A 16,510-nucleotide genomic window follows, 5' to 3' on the forward strand; every position below is an offset into this window, starting at 1 on the left:
AGTATAGTTCCCCCACATTAGGTGCAGTATAGTTCTCCACATTAGGTGCAGTATAGTTCCCCACATTAGGTTGGCAGTATAGATCCCCCACTTTGGGGTTGGCAGTATAGTTCCCCCACATTAGGGTTGGCAGTATAGTTCCCCACATTAGGGTTGGCAGTATAGTTCCCCCACATTAGGTTTGGCAGTATAGTTCCCCCACATTAGGGTTGGCAGTGTAGTTCCCCCACATGAGGGTTGGCAGTATAGTTCCCCCCACAAGGTTGGCAGTATACTTCCTCCCACAAGGTTGGCAGTATAATTCCCCCCACAAGGTTGGCAGTATAATTTCCCCCTACAAGGTTGGCAGTATAATTTCCCCCCACAAGGTTGGCAGTATAGTTCCCCCCACAAGGTTAGCAGTATAATTCCCCCCACAAGGTTGACAGTATATTTCCCCCCACAAGGTTGGCAGTATAATTCCCCCCACAAGGTTGGCAGTATAATTCCCCCCCCAAGGTTGGCAGTATTGTTCCCCCCACAAGGTTGGCAATATAGTTCCCCCTACAAGGTTGGCAGTATAGTTCCCCCCACAAGGGTGGCAGTAAAGTTCCCCCCACAATAGGCAGGCAGTGTTCCCCCACATTAGGCAGGCAGTGTTCCCCCACATTAGGCAGGCAGTGTTCCCCCACATTAGACAGGCAATGTTCCCCCACATTAGGCAGGCAGTGTTCCCCCACATTAGACAGGCAGTGTTTCCCCACATTAGGCAGGCAGTGTTCCCCCACATTAGGAAGGCAGTGTTCCCCCACATAAGACAGGCAGTGTTCCCCCACAGACATACAGCCTCCAGCCATATACAGTGTATGGCTGGAGGTTGTATGTCTGTGTCGGAACACCGAAGATATCGTCCTGCTGGTCATTTACCATGCGAGCGTCATCCTCGGTCCTCCCCGTTGCTCCGCTCTGCTTTACGTGCGCACGCACGGGACGTCAGTGACGTGACGTCCCTGCATGCTCTACCTCCGGGCGGTCCCTGCATTTTTAAAGCTAACGCGGGACCGCAGAGAGGTAACTGGGACATCCTTGTGTCCCGAAATGACCTTTCGGGACACAGGGATTTCCGGAATTTGATGGGGGCCTGTGGCCGCGTGCCCACAGAGGGGGCTCGGCGTGCCACCTGTGGCACGCGTGCCATAGGTTCGCCATCACTGCACTAGACCATACGTTGTTCCCTTCCACCTTTTAGAGGTATTTACATCACATCAGTACTTGATGTTGTAGGAGGCACATGGTGTATTTTTTGCACATCTTTCCTTTTGTTCAAATAAAAATTTACATTTTGGGTACATATATTTTAGCCTAAGAATATTATTAAAAGTTGAGTTTTACGTAATGCATATCCTCAATACTTCCTATTTCACACTAACACTTTTACAAAAGAGAACGTTTTCTTCTGCTTACCTGCCTCAGATATTATAAATAATTTTTTTTTTTTTTTGGTGCACTGTACCCGAAGATACTGCCATATCGGGTCAATGCATAGGGCAACGGAAGCAAGCTTCGAAATCGGCCCCCGTTTTCAAAAATCCATTTAATATATTGTCCCCAGATAGGTGACGTATTAGATATTAAACTGATAGGAACAGATACTACACTTGATCTTAGCCAAAAGGCCCAGAAGCGATCTCAGCTACTATTCTGATCCTGCCACCCGCCTGATGCCACACATCTGATGCCAAGTTCTCCTTTTTTTACCCACCTTCATCAACCGGTACTGGTTTTGCCACCCACCACACCACTCTGTCACCGGGTCACTTTCAGCACTGATGCTGCTGATGCCAGCTCCAGGCTGTCTCATACTGCCACCATATGGTGTCCTCATGCTTATGCCAGCTCCAGGCTCTCTCATTCTGCAACTATATGGTCTCCTCATGCTTCCGCCACCTCCAGGCTGTGTCATCCAGCCACTATATGGTCTCCTCATTCTGCCGCCACCACCACGATGTGTCATTAAGGCACTATACAGTCTCCTCATGCTGATGCCACCTCCAGGCTGTCTCATACTGCCACCATATGTTCTCCTCATGCTGATGTTAGCTCCAGGCTGTCTCATACTGCCACCATATGTTCTCCTCATACTGATGCCACCTCCAGGCTCTGTCTTTATGCCATTCTGCGACAATGATTCTACTAGTGACGCCTCTAATCTGCATTTCATACTAAATAACACTATTATTTCACTAACACAGCACACTCCCTATGCGTGTTAAGGCAAGGCAACATGTTCTACACCCTTATTGAGGCTCTCTATAGGACAGATATAGCCATTTTTAATAGCGATTCGCCGTGAATAAATTCAAACCGAATCAAAGTTTTTCAAAAATGTGCTCATCTCTAAACAGAAACACACTGGACACTCCACTCCACAAAAGGAGTAGACCGCAATAATAATTCCAGATAGACTTCTATCCAGCGGGCACACTCCACCGTGGGAACAGAATACTGGCCTAGAAGGAAACAGAAATAGAATACACGGAACAATAGCATAAACAGATTAAGTTCAGATGACACAGATCAGTGAGTAAATACAGAGGACACTATAGACCAATGGTAAAGCACAAAGGAAACACTAAATCATGAAGTCTATGATCAGTGCATGTACTAAACACCTAAGATCAGCTAAAATGAACTCTATGAAAATGGATCAAATAAAACCAAACTTCACAACGTGAAGCGACACAGGTCAGGATACACGACAGGATATATTCTAGGATACCAGACAGCATATATTCAAAACCAACTTTCACATGGGAAGGGACACAGGTCAGGATTCTCACAGTGTGAACAGAGACTGAGAAACAAGGTACAAGCAGAACGGACATACAATCCTAAAAACCACTATAACGAAAACCAATAATAAACAGGACTATTAACCATGGCTAAAACTCAGATAATATCACAAAATAAATACAAGGTGCATGATAAAACAGACTTGGAAGTTCAATCACCAGCAACCAGAGTGCAGCAAAGCTAGGGTTTAAATAGCCACACCAGAGTTGCAATTGGTTAAGAGAATTAACTCTTCCAAGTACAGGAAGAATTAGAACAGAAACTGCTCAGACAAAAATACCATTGCCTGAACAGACCCCAAGACATAAAAACACAAAAATACAAAAACAGACATTACAATATCCTATTGTAATGTCATTGTAAATATGCTACAAGGAGAGCCAACACAGTTTGGTATGTTAACAAGCAATAATTGGATTTGTAGTTTAAAGGAACAAACTCCAACAGGAAATAGCCAGTTCACAAAAAGATACCCTCAGCATTATGGTAATCTCACAATATAGTAATTTAGCCCCAAGCACAGATCCTTCCTGAGCATGTCTATTACTGTTTGGCAGGTACGTACTAAAATCATCTTGGTGGATAACCCCTTTAAGGACATTAGATGTAACTACGTCCTGATGCATAGGGACTTAGCAGTGCCAACATCATACACAGGAGGTCCTGGCTGCTATCAGCAGCCAGGGACCCGCCGGTAATGGCGGACATGGTGATGTCCACCATTAACCCCTCAAATGCCATGATCAATTTTATGGTAAAATGAGTGACGTCATTACAAGTGCAACTGGTCATGCAAAAAACAAGCCTTATATGCATCTGTGGATGGAAATATAAAATAGTTATGGTTAGGAGGAATAAAACTAAAACACAAAAATTAAATTGGCTGTGTCCTTAAGGCCAAAATGGGATGTGTCTCTAAGGCATTAAAGCAAGATTTCTGATTAAAAAGCAGAGTAACTTTTTCTTGTGCAGCTGACAGCTATCTTTCCCAGGTTTCCTACAAACATTTTGATCTAGGTGCATGCTTGGATGGGCTAACAAGGGGATAGGTGAATCCTAGGGGCCCCTGAGGTAGAGTGGGCCTCCTCTTCTAGTTTTAACAGAGACAAAGTTGCACTGTGTCTCCGTGACTGACTGACTGTTCCCCATCTAAACTAACAAGGACCAAAGAAGCACTCCCCTAACAGCCTGCAGCCTCTTTCTGCAGTTCTCTTTACACAAGTTTACCACAATATCTTAGTTCTACAATACATTATATAGTAAAGTAAAATATGCCATTCAGAAGTACAACCAGACCCACAGGAAAATCAAGCCTCCTTGTGACTCTGTTAATGGGTACCTCTCATCAAATAAACTTTTGATATATTTTAGATTAATGAATGTTGAATAACTTTCCAATAGCATGCTAATGAAAAATATGCTTCTTTCTATTGTATTTTTCCCGATCAGTCCTGTCAGCAAGCATTTCTGACTCATGCTGGAGTCCTAAACACTCAGAGCTGCCAGCCTGCTTTGTTCACAGCCAAACAGGCTGTGAACAAAGCAGGCTGGCAGCTCTGAGTGTTCTCCTTTGTGAACAAAGCAGACTGGCAGCTTGTAGTGTTTAGGACTCCAGCATGAGTCTGAAATGCTTGCTGCCAGGACTGGTAGGGAGACCCCTAGTGGTAATTTCTTCAAAGTGGAAAATTAAATAGAAAGAAGCATATTTTTTAATAACATGCAATTGTAAAGTTATTCTGCATACATTAATCTATAATATATCAAAAGTTCTTTTTGATGAGAGGTACCCTTTAACATGCCAAAAAAAAGGTGGCAAAAAGTGACTGCAACATTAAGAGTTAAGCCCTTACCACATCTTGGCATTAGACCGTAATCACACCACAACTTATTATTACTTTATGACGACCGCATGGTCTATTTGATCAACAATAGTAAAAGCATGTATTTATGTGCATAAGACCTAAAACTGTTCAGGTAGTATATTAATGTACAGTAACTGTGAGGTAGGCCCTTTGATTCAAATCTACTGGTGCGTACTTGACAGGCCAGTCCGACACTATCTAGGTGACCCGTTCAAATACCGTATTTATCGGCGTATAACACGCACTTTTTAGGCTAACATTTTTAGCCTAAAGTCTATGTGCGTGTTATACGCCGATACACCCCCAGGAAAGGCAGGGGGAGAGAGGCCATCGCTGCCTGCCTTTCCTGGGGTCTAGAGCCCTGCTGCCGGCCCTTCTCTCCCCCTGGCTATCGGCGCCGCTGCCCGTTCTGTCCCCCTGACTATCGGTGCCGGCGGCCCATTGCCGGCGCCGACAGCCAGGGGGAGAGAAGGGGCAGCGGCACCCATTGCCGGCGCCGCTGCCCCGTTGCCTCCCCCCATCCCCGGTGGCATAATTACCTGTTGACAGGGTCGGGTCCGCGCTGCTTCAGGCCTCCGGCATGCGTCCCCTGCGTCGTTGCTATGCGCTGCACGGTGCGGCGCATGACGTCAGTGCGCCGTGCAGTGCATAGCAACGACGCAGGGGACGCACGCCGGAGGCCTGAAGCAGCGCGGACCCGACCCCGGCAACAGGTAATTATGCCACCGGGGATGGGGGGAGGCAACGGGGCAGCGGCGCCGGCAATGGGTGCCGCTGCCCCTTCTCTCCCCCTGGCTGTCGGTGCCGCTTCTCTCCCCCTGGCTATCGGCGCCGGCAGTGGGGCGCTGGCACCGATAGTCAGGGGGACAGAACGGGCAGCGGCGCCGATAGCCAGGGGGAGAGAAGGGCCGGCAGGGGGACAGAAGCGGGCAGCGACGGCCTCTCTCCCCCTGCCTTTCCTGGGGGTGTATCGGGGTATACACGGGCACACACGCACCCTCATTTTACCATGGATATTTGGGTAAAAAACTTTTTTTACCCAAATTTCCTTGGTAAAATGAGGGTGCGTGTTATAGGCCGGTGTGTGGTTACCCCGATATATACGGTAATTTAAGTGAAACTAAAAAATCTAGGTGAGACATTCCTTGTAATAAATGCTCTAGTACCATCCATGTGTAACTATTGCTTCACTGAACAGTTCTTTAACATGTCTTGGCTCTGTGGAAATGTAAAAAATTCAAGTTAAAATATAATATTACTGCTTATGGATACTAGACTTATGTGGATAGAATGTTGATGTATGGTTACATGGTGACATTGCAGAAACATGGTCTGGAATGGAGCCAATGGTTGTCAAAGGAAACCATGCATAGTATCCAAAAAGCAAGACAGGAACACAGTCAGTAGCTAGAAGTCAGGACCAGGACTAGTACTAAAAGTCTCATTTACACTGCTAAAAAAAAGGGAACACTAAGATAAGACATCCTAGATCTGAATGAATGAACTAATCCAATGAAATGCTTTTGTCTTTACATAGTTGAATGTGCTGGCCACAAAATCACACAAAAATTATCAATGGAAATCAAATTTATCAACCTATGGAGGTCTGGATATGGAGTCACTCAAATAGAAAGTGGAAACCCACACTACAGGCTGATACAACTTTGATGTAATATCCTTAAAACAAGTCAAAATGAGGCTCAGTAGTGTGTGTGGCCTCCACGTGCCTGTATGACCTTCCTACAACACCTGGGCATGCTCCTGATGAGGTAGCAGATGGTCTCCTGAGGGATGTTTTCTCAGACCTGGACTAAAGTATACACCAACTCCTGGACAGTCTGTGGTGTAATGTAGCATTGGTGGATGGAGCGAGATATGGTGTCCTAGATGTGCTCAATCGGATTCAGGTCTGGGGAAAGGGCAGGCCAGTCCATAGCATCAATGCCTTACTCTTGCAGGAACTGCTGACACATTCCAGCCACATGAGGTCTAGCATTGTCTTGCATTAGGAGGAACCCAGGGCCAACCGCACCAACATATAGTCTCACAAGGGATCTGAGGATCTCATCTCAGTACCTAATGGCAGTCAGGCTACTTTTGGTACTTTTGGCAAGGACATGGAGGGCGGTGCGCCCCCCCCCCCCCAAGGAAATGTCACCCCACACCATTACTGCCCCACCACCAAACCGGTCATGCTGGAGGATGTTGCGAGCAGCAGAACGTTCTTCACAGCATCTCCAGACTGTCACGTCTGTCACATCTGTCACATGTTCCCAGTGTGAACCTGCTTTCATCTGTGAAGAGCACAGGGCACCAGTGGTGAATTTGCCAATCTTGGTGTTCTCTGGCACATGCCAAATGTCCTGCACGGTGCTGAGCTGTAAGCACAACCCCCACCTGTGGATGTCGGGCCTTCATACCACCCACATGGAACCTGTTTCTGACCATTTGAGTGGACACATGCACATCTGTGGCCTGCTGGAGGTCATTATGCAGTGTTCCTCCTGTTCCTCCTTGCACAAAGTCGAAGGTAACGGTCCTGCTGCTGGGTTGTTGCCCTCCAACGGCTTCCTCCACGTCTCCTGATGTACTGGCCTGTCTCCTGGTAGCAACTCCATGCTATGGACACTACGCTGACAGACACAGCAAACCTTCTTGCCACAGCTCGAATTGATGTGCCATCCTAGATAAGCTGCACTACCTTAGTGACTTGCGTGGGTTGTAGACTCCGTATCATGCTACCAATAGAGTGAAAGCACCGTCAGCATTCAAAAGTGACCAAAACATCAGCCAGGAAGCATAGAAACTGAGAAGTGGTCTGTGGTCACCACCTGCATAACCACTCCTTTATTGGGGGTGTCTTGCTATTTGCTTATAATTTCCACCTGTTGTCTTTTCCATTTGCACAACAGCATGTGAAATTGATTGTCAATCAGTGTTGCTTCCTGAGTGGACAGTGTGATTTCACAGAAGTGTCATTGACTTGGAGTTACATTGTGTTGTTTAAACATTCCCTTTATTTTTTTTGAGCAGTGTATATTATCTGATGGACAAGGCAGTAGCACAGAAAGGGCCATGGGTAGTACTACAAGTTCCAGATGGAGTAGGCTGAATTAAAGTCAATCAGGAAATTAATGTGAGCTCTAATGTGACACTCAGGCATTGAGGAAAATCCCTGGCTCGGTTTAAATAGATACACTTCATACATTTATCTGAAACAGCGAGGTAAACATTGTGCTGCATAGCAACATAGCTCAGGAACATAGTTCACTGATTCAGTCAGCGCTGGCCACACTGGGAAGCTCCTGACAGTTTTCCATCTGGAGCTTCTCAAGTATGCATTTGGGCATCATCACATGTATGCAGCAATTCAGCTCAGTCTCCCTCCAGTGCTGTAGAAAAGCACCATAGGGGACACTGACCATCGAAGGGATCTCATTCATTTTAATGGAATTGTTTAAATTTATCCACCGCACTAATTGGGATGCTGGATTGTCAGGCAAGCCGGAAGAGGGAGCACATTTTGGAACTTTTTTATAGTCACCGGACCATAGACAATTTATGCACTTTGCCATCAGGATGCTAACGTATGCGGTTGCAGCACGGTTTTTAAACTGGAGACAAAAACGTGGTCAACTACGGTTTTGACTCCGGTTTAAAAACCGTACTGCAATCGCATACGTTTTTTTTTTAACATTGACGTCAATGGGAAACGCACATGTAAACGGTTCCATACGGGAAACCGTATACGGTTTATACTTTGCACATGCACATTTGCATCCTAAGATCCCCACCCAACACCCCTCCCATTAAAAATGGACAAAATTATTAAAAACATATGTTTTTTTATATAAAAACTGACGGAACTGTATGCACTTTTAAAAACAGTATACAGTTTAAAAACGCATAAATTAAATTTTTCCCATACTGTTCCATCCGTTTTTTTGCCATACGGTTTTCTTTAGAAAAATGGATTGAAAACAGTATGGCAAAAATGTGATGTGAGCCCAGCCTAAGGCTGAGTTCACACTGCGTTTTCTCCCATACGGGAGCGCATACGGCAGGGGGAGCTAAAACCTTGCGCTCCCGTATGCCTTCGTATGCGCTCCCGTGTGTCATCCATTTCAAGTGAAACGTTCGGTCCGGTCGGCTCATTTTTGCGCCGTATGCGCTTTTACGACCGGACCTCAAACCGTGGTTGACCACAGTTTTAGGTCCGGGGGAAAAGCACATACGGCGCAAAAATGAGCCGACCGGACCGAACGTTTCACTCCTGCTCATTGAAATGAATGACACACGGGAGCGCATACGAAGGCATACGGGAGCGCGAGGTTTTAGCTCCCCCCTCCCGTATGCGCTCCCGTATGGGAGAAAACGTAGTGTGAACCCAGCCTAAGCCAGATCACTTCATATATGTGATGGCACCCTTAAAGGAATAGTCAGGTACAGACTATTCTTATTGTATCCTGCCCGGGCTGCAAAAAAAAGTGAAAATTAACTTTCAATTACCTTCCTACGTTTCACTGAAGCTCTGCTACAGCTGATTGGTTTGCCAGGCTGTCTTCCTACTTCCCTTAGCCCGGAACTTCACACAGCACTTCAGCCCATCACCGGCCAAAGCGGAACATCGCTGCTGCTAGGCTGAAGCTACATGGCTAAAGGAAGTAAGAAGAAGAAAGCCCGACCAACTGATCAACTGTAGCCTAGCTCCGGGGGAACGTTGGAAAGTAAGTGAAAGTTTGTTTTCACTTTTTTTGCAGCCCGGGCAGGAAAGAATAAGAATAGTCTGTACCGGACTATTTCTTTAAAGAACTGATTTCCTATGCTGAAAAAGCTTTTCTCAGATTTTTTGGACACACTTGTGATATCACTTATAACATATATAGAATTTTCTTGGAATTTTCTGAAAAGTCATTATATGTTCTAAATATTCAAAGACTTGAGCTGCCAAATTTCCTGGCTTGCTTTACGTATATGAGGTCAAAGTTCTTATTGATAATTGTCAGTTAATTGACATCTGCTGTCAAGGAAATAAATAACTTCCAGCTTTAGATGTTCACCACTCACAGAACATAACCATGTCTCACAATTTAAACGTGCACACCGAGTTCAATTCATAATTACTTTAGTTTAATTTGTTTTACATTACACCTTAATTTTGTACTAACTTATGATTTTTTCTATCATATATATATAGCTTTTAAATAAATTGAGCCGTTAGCGATTTCACTTTTAATGTCAACACACATTCTTTATTATGCTAAGCACTTATTTAATTGACCAGAAGCACTCTTTTCTTGAAGAAAGTGTAAAATTAAGATTATCTTAACACTGGACTTCTAACACTGAGCTTGCTTCTACTCTTAGAATTATAATTACTATTTTGCCTATTTCATGCCACCAATTTAAATGAAAAAAAAAATGTAATCTACATATTTCTTTGTACTGTATAAAAGTCGCCTTAGATGCTAAGTAAATGGAATGCTTTAGCAGCACAGAAAAAGTGTCATTCTGGGATGTGTGTGACCACTTGTAAAAAACATATTTAAAGGGAGATTTTACCATAAGTAACATGTGACAATGCATTATATATGGTAACATTGTCTTACTGATTATCCCGAGACATTCCTGCCTGTAGGGATGGTGAGGATATGAAGTTAGAAAGTGTCCCCTCCTAGCCCCCTGTAATCATGCCTCCTCAGCGTGATTAATATCCCAGGCACAGCCCTCTGCTCCATCTCCTTAGAGAGCAGAACGGTGACACAGGTTGCCAATCACACTGAGGAGGCATGATTACAGCCAGAGAAGATGGGACTAGGTAAGTATAGCTCTCCACCCAGGGGAATTCTTACAGGGATGGCAAGGAACACTTTCTAATTTCACAACTTCACCATCCCTGTGGGCAGGAATGTCTCTCCAGGGTATGATGAGAAATAAGATTTTACCATGTATAACACATATGTCACGATGCCGGCTGGCAGGTAGTGGATCCTCTGTGCCAGAGAGGGATTGGCGTGGACCGTGCTAGAGGATCGGTTCTAAGTCACTACTGGTTTTCACCAGAGCCCGCCGCAAAGCGGGATGGTCTTGCTGCGGCGGTAGTGACCAGGTCGTATCCCCTAGCAACGGCTCAACCTCTCTGGCTGCTGAAGATAGGCGCGGTACAAGGGAGTAGACAGAAGCAAGGTCGGACGTAGCAGAAGGTCGGGGCAGGCAGCAAGGATCGTAGTCAGGGGCAACGGCAGAAGGTCTGGAATCACAGGCAAGGAACACACAAGGAACGCTTTCACTGGCACTAGGGCAACAAGATCCGGCGAGGGAGTGAAGGGGAAGTGAGGTGATATAGGGAAGTGCACAGGTGTAAACACTAATTGGAACCACTGCACCAATCAGCGGTGCAGTGGCCCTTTAAATCGCAAAGACCCGGCGCGCGCGCGCCCTAGGGAGCGGGGCCGCGCGCGCCGGGACAGAACTGACGGGGAGCGAGTAAGGTACGGGAGCCGGGGTGCGCATCGCGAGCGGGCGCTACCCGCATCGCGAATCGCATCCCGGCCGGAGGTGGTAACGCAGCGCCCCGGGTCCGTGGAACCGACCGGGGCGCTGCAGTGAGGGAAGTGTAGCGAGCGCTCCGGGGAGGAGCGGGGACCCGGAGCGCTCGGCGTAACAGTACCCCCCCCCTTGGGTCTCCCCCTCTTCTTGGGGCCTGAGAACCTGAGGATCAGACTTTTGTCCAGGATATTGTCCTCAGGTTCCCAGGACCTCTCTTCTGGACCACAACCCTCCCAATCCACTAAAAAAAAAGTTCTTCCCCTGACCTTTTTAGAGGCCAAAATCTCTTTGACAGAGAAGATGTCCGAGGAGCCGGAAACAGGAGTGGGAGGAACAGATTTAGGAGAAAAACGGTTGAGGATGAGAGGTTTAAGAAGAGAGACGTGAAAGGCATTAGGGATACGAAGAGAAGGAGGAAGAAGAAGTTTGTAAGAGACAGGATTAATTTGACACAAAACTTTAAAAGGACCAAGATAGCGTGGTCCCAACTTATAGCTCGGGACACGGAAACGGACATATTTAGCGGAGAGCCATACCTTGTCTCCAGGGGAAAAAATGGGAGGAGCTCTTCTCTTCTTATCTGCGAATCTCTTCATGCGAGAAGAAGCCTGTAAGAGAGAATTTTGGGTCTCTTTCCATATGGTGGAAAGATCACGAGAAATTTCATCCACAGCGGGCAGACCAGAGGGCAAGGGGGTAGGGAGGGGGGGAAGAGGGTGACGGCCGTACACCACGAAAAACGGAGATTTGGAGGAAGATTCAGAGATTCTGAAATTATACGAGAATTCGGCCCAAGGTAGAAGATCTGCCCAGTCATCCTGGCGGGAGGAAACAAAATGTCGTAAATAGTCACCCAAGATCTGGTTAATTCTCTCTACTTGTCCATTGGATTGAGGATGGTATGCAGAAGAAAAATTTAATTTAATCTTGAGTTGTTTACAGAGAGCCCTCCAGAATTTAGACACAAATTGGACGCCTCTATCCGAGACGATCTGTGTAGGCAACCCGTGAAGACGAAAAATGTGTACAAAAAATTGTTTAGCCAACTGAGGCGCTGAAGGAAGACCAGGAAGAGGGATGAAATGTGCCATTTTGGAGAATCGATCAACGACCACCCAAATAACAGTGTTGCCATGGGATGGGGGTAAGTCAGTAATAAAATCCATACCAATCAGAGACCAAGGTTGTTCGGGGACAGGTAGAGGATGAAGAAAACCAGCGGGCTTCTGGCGAGGAGTCTTATCCCGGGCACAGATAGTGCAGGCTCGCACAAAGTCCACCACATCAGTCTCTAGAGTCGGCCACCAATAGAAGCGAGAGATGAGTTGCACAGATTTCTTGATGCCCGCATGACCTGCGAGATGGGAGGAGTGACCCCATTTGAGGATCCCAAGGCGTTGGCGTGGAGAAACAAAGGTCTTTCCTGGAGGAGTTTGCCTGATGGAGGCTGGAGAAGTGGAAATCAGGCAGTCAGGAGGAATGATGTGTTGAGGAGAGAGTTCAATTTCAGAGGCATCTGAGGAACGAGAGAGAGCATCGGCCCTAATGTTTTTATCAGCAGGCCGAAAGTGAATTTCAAAATTAAATCGGGCAAAGAACAGAGACCACCTGGCCTGACGAGGATTCAGCCGTTGGGCAGACTGGAGGTAGGAGAGGTTCTTGTGATCGGTGTAAATAATAACTGGAAATCTTGATCCCTCCAGCAGATGCCTCCATTCCTCAAGTGCTAATTTAATGGCTAGAAGCTCTCGATCCCCGATGGAGTAGTTCCTCTCCGCCGGAGAGAAGGTCCTGGAAAAAAAACCACAAGTAACAGCATGCCCGGAAGAGTTTTTTTGTAGAAGGACAGCTCCAGCTCCCACTGAGGAGGCATCAACCTCCAATAGGAAGGGTTTAGATGGGTCAGGTCTGGAGAGCACGGGAGCCGAAGAAAAGGCAGACTTGAGTCGTTTAAAGGCGTCTTCCGCTTGAGGAGGCCAAGACTTGGGATCGGCATTTTTTTTTGTTAAAGCCACAATAGGAGCCACAATGGTAGAAAAATGTGGAATAAATTGCCTGTAATAATTGGCGAACCCCAAAAAACGTTGGATGGCACGGAGTCCGGAGGGGCGTGGCCAATCTAAGACGGCAGAGAGTTTATCTGGGTCCATTTGTAGTCCCTGGCCAGAGACCAAGTATCCTAGAAAAGGAAGAGATTGGCATTCAAACAGACATTTCTCTATTTTGGCATAGAGTTGATTATCACGAAGTCTCTGAAGAACCATACGGACATGCTGGCGGTGTTCTTCAAGATTGGCAGAAAAAATCAGGATATCGTCCAGATATACAACAACACAGGAGTATAGTAGATCACGAAAAATTTCATTAACAAAGTCTTGGAAGACGGCAGGGGCGTTGCATAGACCAAAGGGCATGACCAGATACTCAAAGTGTCCATCTCTGGTGTTAAATGCCGTTTTCCATTCATCCCCCTCTCTGATGCGGATGAGATTATAAGCACCTCTTAAGTCCAGTTTGGTAAAAATATGGGCACCTTGGAGACGATCAAAGAGTTCAGAGATGAGGGGTAGGGGGTAGCGGTTCTTAACCGTGATTTTATTAAGACCGCGGTAGTCAATGCAAGGACGTAGAGAGCCATCTTTTTTGGACACAAAGAAAAATCCGGCTCCGGCAGGAGAGGAGGATTTACGGATAAAGCCCTTTTTTAAATTTTCTTGGACGTATTCAGACATGGCAAGAGTCTCTGGGACGGACAGAGGATAGATTCTGCCCCGGGGTGGAGTAGTGCCCGGGAGGAGGTCAATGGGACAATCATAAGGCCTGTGAGGAGGTAGAGTCTCAGCTTGTTTTTTGCAAAAAACGTCCGCAAAGTCCATATAGGCCTTAGGGAGACCGGTTACATGAGGAAGCACAGGGACACGGCAAGGTTTACTGGGAACCGGTTTTAAGCAGTCCTTGGAACAAGAGGGCCCCCAACTCTTGATCTCCCCAGTGGACCAATCCAGGATTGGGGAATGGAGTTGAAGCCAGGGAAGTCCAAGAAGGATTTCAGAAGTGCAATTGGGGAGGACCAACAGTTCAATCCTCTCGTGATGAGATCCGATGCACATTAGAAGGGGCTCCGTGCGGAAACGTATAGTACAGTCCAATCTTTCATTGTTTACACAATTGATGTAGAGGGGTCTGGCGAGACTGGTCACCGGGATGTTGAACCTGTTGACGAGAGAGGCTAAGATGAAATTTCCTGCAGATCCAGAGTCCAAGAAGGCCACAGCAGAGAAGGAGAAGGCAGAGGCAGACATCCGCACAGGCACAGTAAGACGTGGAGAAGCAGAGTAGACATCAAGGACTGTCTCACCCTTGTGCGGAGTCAGCGGACGTCTTTCCAGGCGGGGAGGACGGATAGGACAATCCCTCAGGAAGTGTTCGGTACTAGCACAGTACAGGCAGAGATTCTCCATGCGGCGTCGTGTCCTCTCTTGGGGTGTCAGGCGAGACCGGTCGACCTGCATAGCCTCCACGGCGGGAGGCACAGGAACAGATTGCAGGGGACCAGAGGAGAGAGGAGCCGGGGAGAAGAAACGCCTCGTGCGAACAGAGTCCATATCCTGGCGGAGCTCCTGACGCCGTTCGGAAAAACGCATGTCAATGCGAGTGGCAAGATGGATGAGTTCATGTAGGTTAGCAGGGATTTCTCGTGCGGCCAGAACATCTTTAATGTTGCTGGATAGGCCTTTTTTAAAGGTCGCGCAGAGTGCCTCATTATTCCAGGACAATTCTGAAGCAAGGGTACGGAACTGTACGGCATACTCGCCAACGGAAGAATTACCCTGGACCAGGTTCAACAGGGCAGTCTCAGCAGAAGAGGCTCGGGCAGGTTCCTCAAAGACACTTCGAATCTCCGAGAAGAAGGAGTGTACAGAGGCAGTGACGGGGTCATTGCGGTCCCAGAGCGGTGTGGCCCAAGCCAGGGCTTTTCCAGACAGCAGGCTGACTACGAAAGCCACCTTAGACCTTTCAGTGGGGAACTGGTCCGACATCATCTCCAAGTGTAATGAACATTGGGAAAGAAAGCCACGGCAAAACTTAGAGTCCCCATCAAATTTATCCGGCAAGGATAGTCGTATTCCAGAAGCGGCCACTCGCTGCGGAGGAGGTACAGGAGCTGGCGGAGGAGATGATTGCTGGAGCTGTGGTAGTAACTGTTGTAGCATAACAGTCAGTTGAGACAGCTGTTGGCCTTGTTGCGCAATCTGTTGTGACTGCTGGGCGACCACCGTGGTGAGGTCAGCGACAACTGGCAGAGGAACTTCAGCGGGATCCATGGCCGGATCTACTGTCACGATGCCGGCTGGCAGGTAGTGGATCCTCTGTGCCAGAGAGGGATTGGCGTGGACCGTGCTAGAGGATCGGTTCTAAGTCACTACTGGTTTTCACCAGAGCCCGCCGCAAAGCGGGATGGTCTTGCTGCGGCGGTAGTGACCAGGTCGTATCCCCTAGCAACGGCTCAACCTCTCTGGCTGCTGAAGATAGGCGCGGTACAAGGGAGTAGACAGAAGCAAGGTCGGACGTAGCAGAAGGTCGGGGCAGGCAGCAAGGATCGTAGTCAGGGGCAACGGCAGAAGGTCTGGAATCACAGGCAAGGAACACACAAGGAACGCTTTCACTGGCACTAGGGCAACAAGATCCGGCGAGGGAGTGAAGGGGAAGTGAGGTGATATAGGGAAGTGCACAGGTGTAAACACTAATTGGAACCACTGCACCAATCAGCGGTGCAGTGGCCCTTTAAATCGCAAAGACCCGGCGCGCGCGCGCCCTAGGGAGCGGGGCCGCGCGCGCCGGGACAGAACTGACGGGGAGCGAGTAAGGTACGGGAGCCGGGGTGCGCATCGCGAGCGGGCGCTACCCGCATCGCGAATCGCATCCCGGCCGGAGGTGGTAACGCAGCGCCCCGGGTCCGTGGAACCGACCGGGGCGCTGCAGTGAGGGAAGTGTAGCGAGCGCTCCGGGGAGGAGCGGGGACCCGGAGCGCTCGGCGTAACAACATAGCCATGCATTATATATGGCAACATCTGATGTCAAGGTTCCTTTAAAAAAATGAAATATCTTGAATTCCTGTTGGGTATCAGTGGGCATCCTCCCTGTAGAAAGTGACTGATGGAACGTCTGTGTCCTCAGTGCTACTGCAGACTGGTGGGTAAGAACAATGGTTGTACAAGCTTCAGTGTCCTTCTTGACTGGGATCAGACAATGTTCAAAGTATTTTA

General features: G+C 47.6%; 1 non-coding gene across 1 annotated transcript; it reads right to left on the minus strand.

Moving 5' to 3' along the window:
- Nucleotides 1-1,476: 1,476 nt before the first annotated feature.
- LOC130275197 (U2 spliceosomal RNA) lies at nucleotides 1,477-1,667 on the minus strand. Its single transcript, XR_008844692.1, has one exon. It is a non-coding gene; the product is annotated as a U2 spliceosomal RNA (small nuclear RNA).
- Between the last annotated feature and the right edge of the window lie 14,843 nt (nucleotides 1,668-16,510).

Source organism: Hyla sarda, chromosome 5 (genome assembly GCF_029499605.1).
Source record: "Hyla sarda isolate aHylSar1 chromosome 5, aHylSar1.hap1, whole genome shotgun sequence".
In the NCBI taxonomy this organism is placed as follows: domain Eukaryota; kingdom Metazoa; phylum Chordata; class Amphibia; order Anura; family Hylidae; genus Hyla; species Hyla sarda.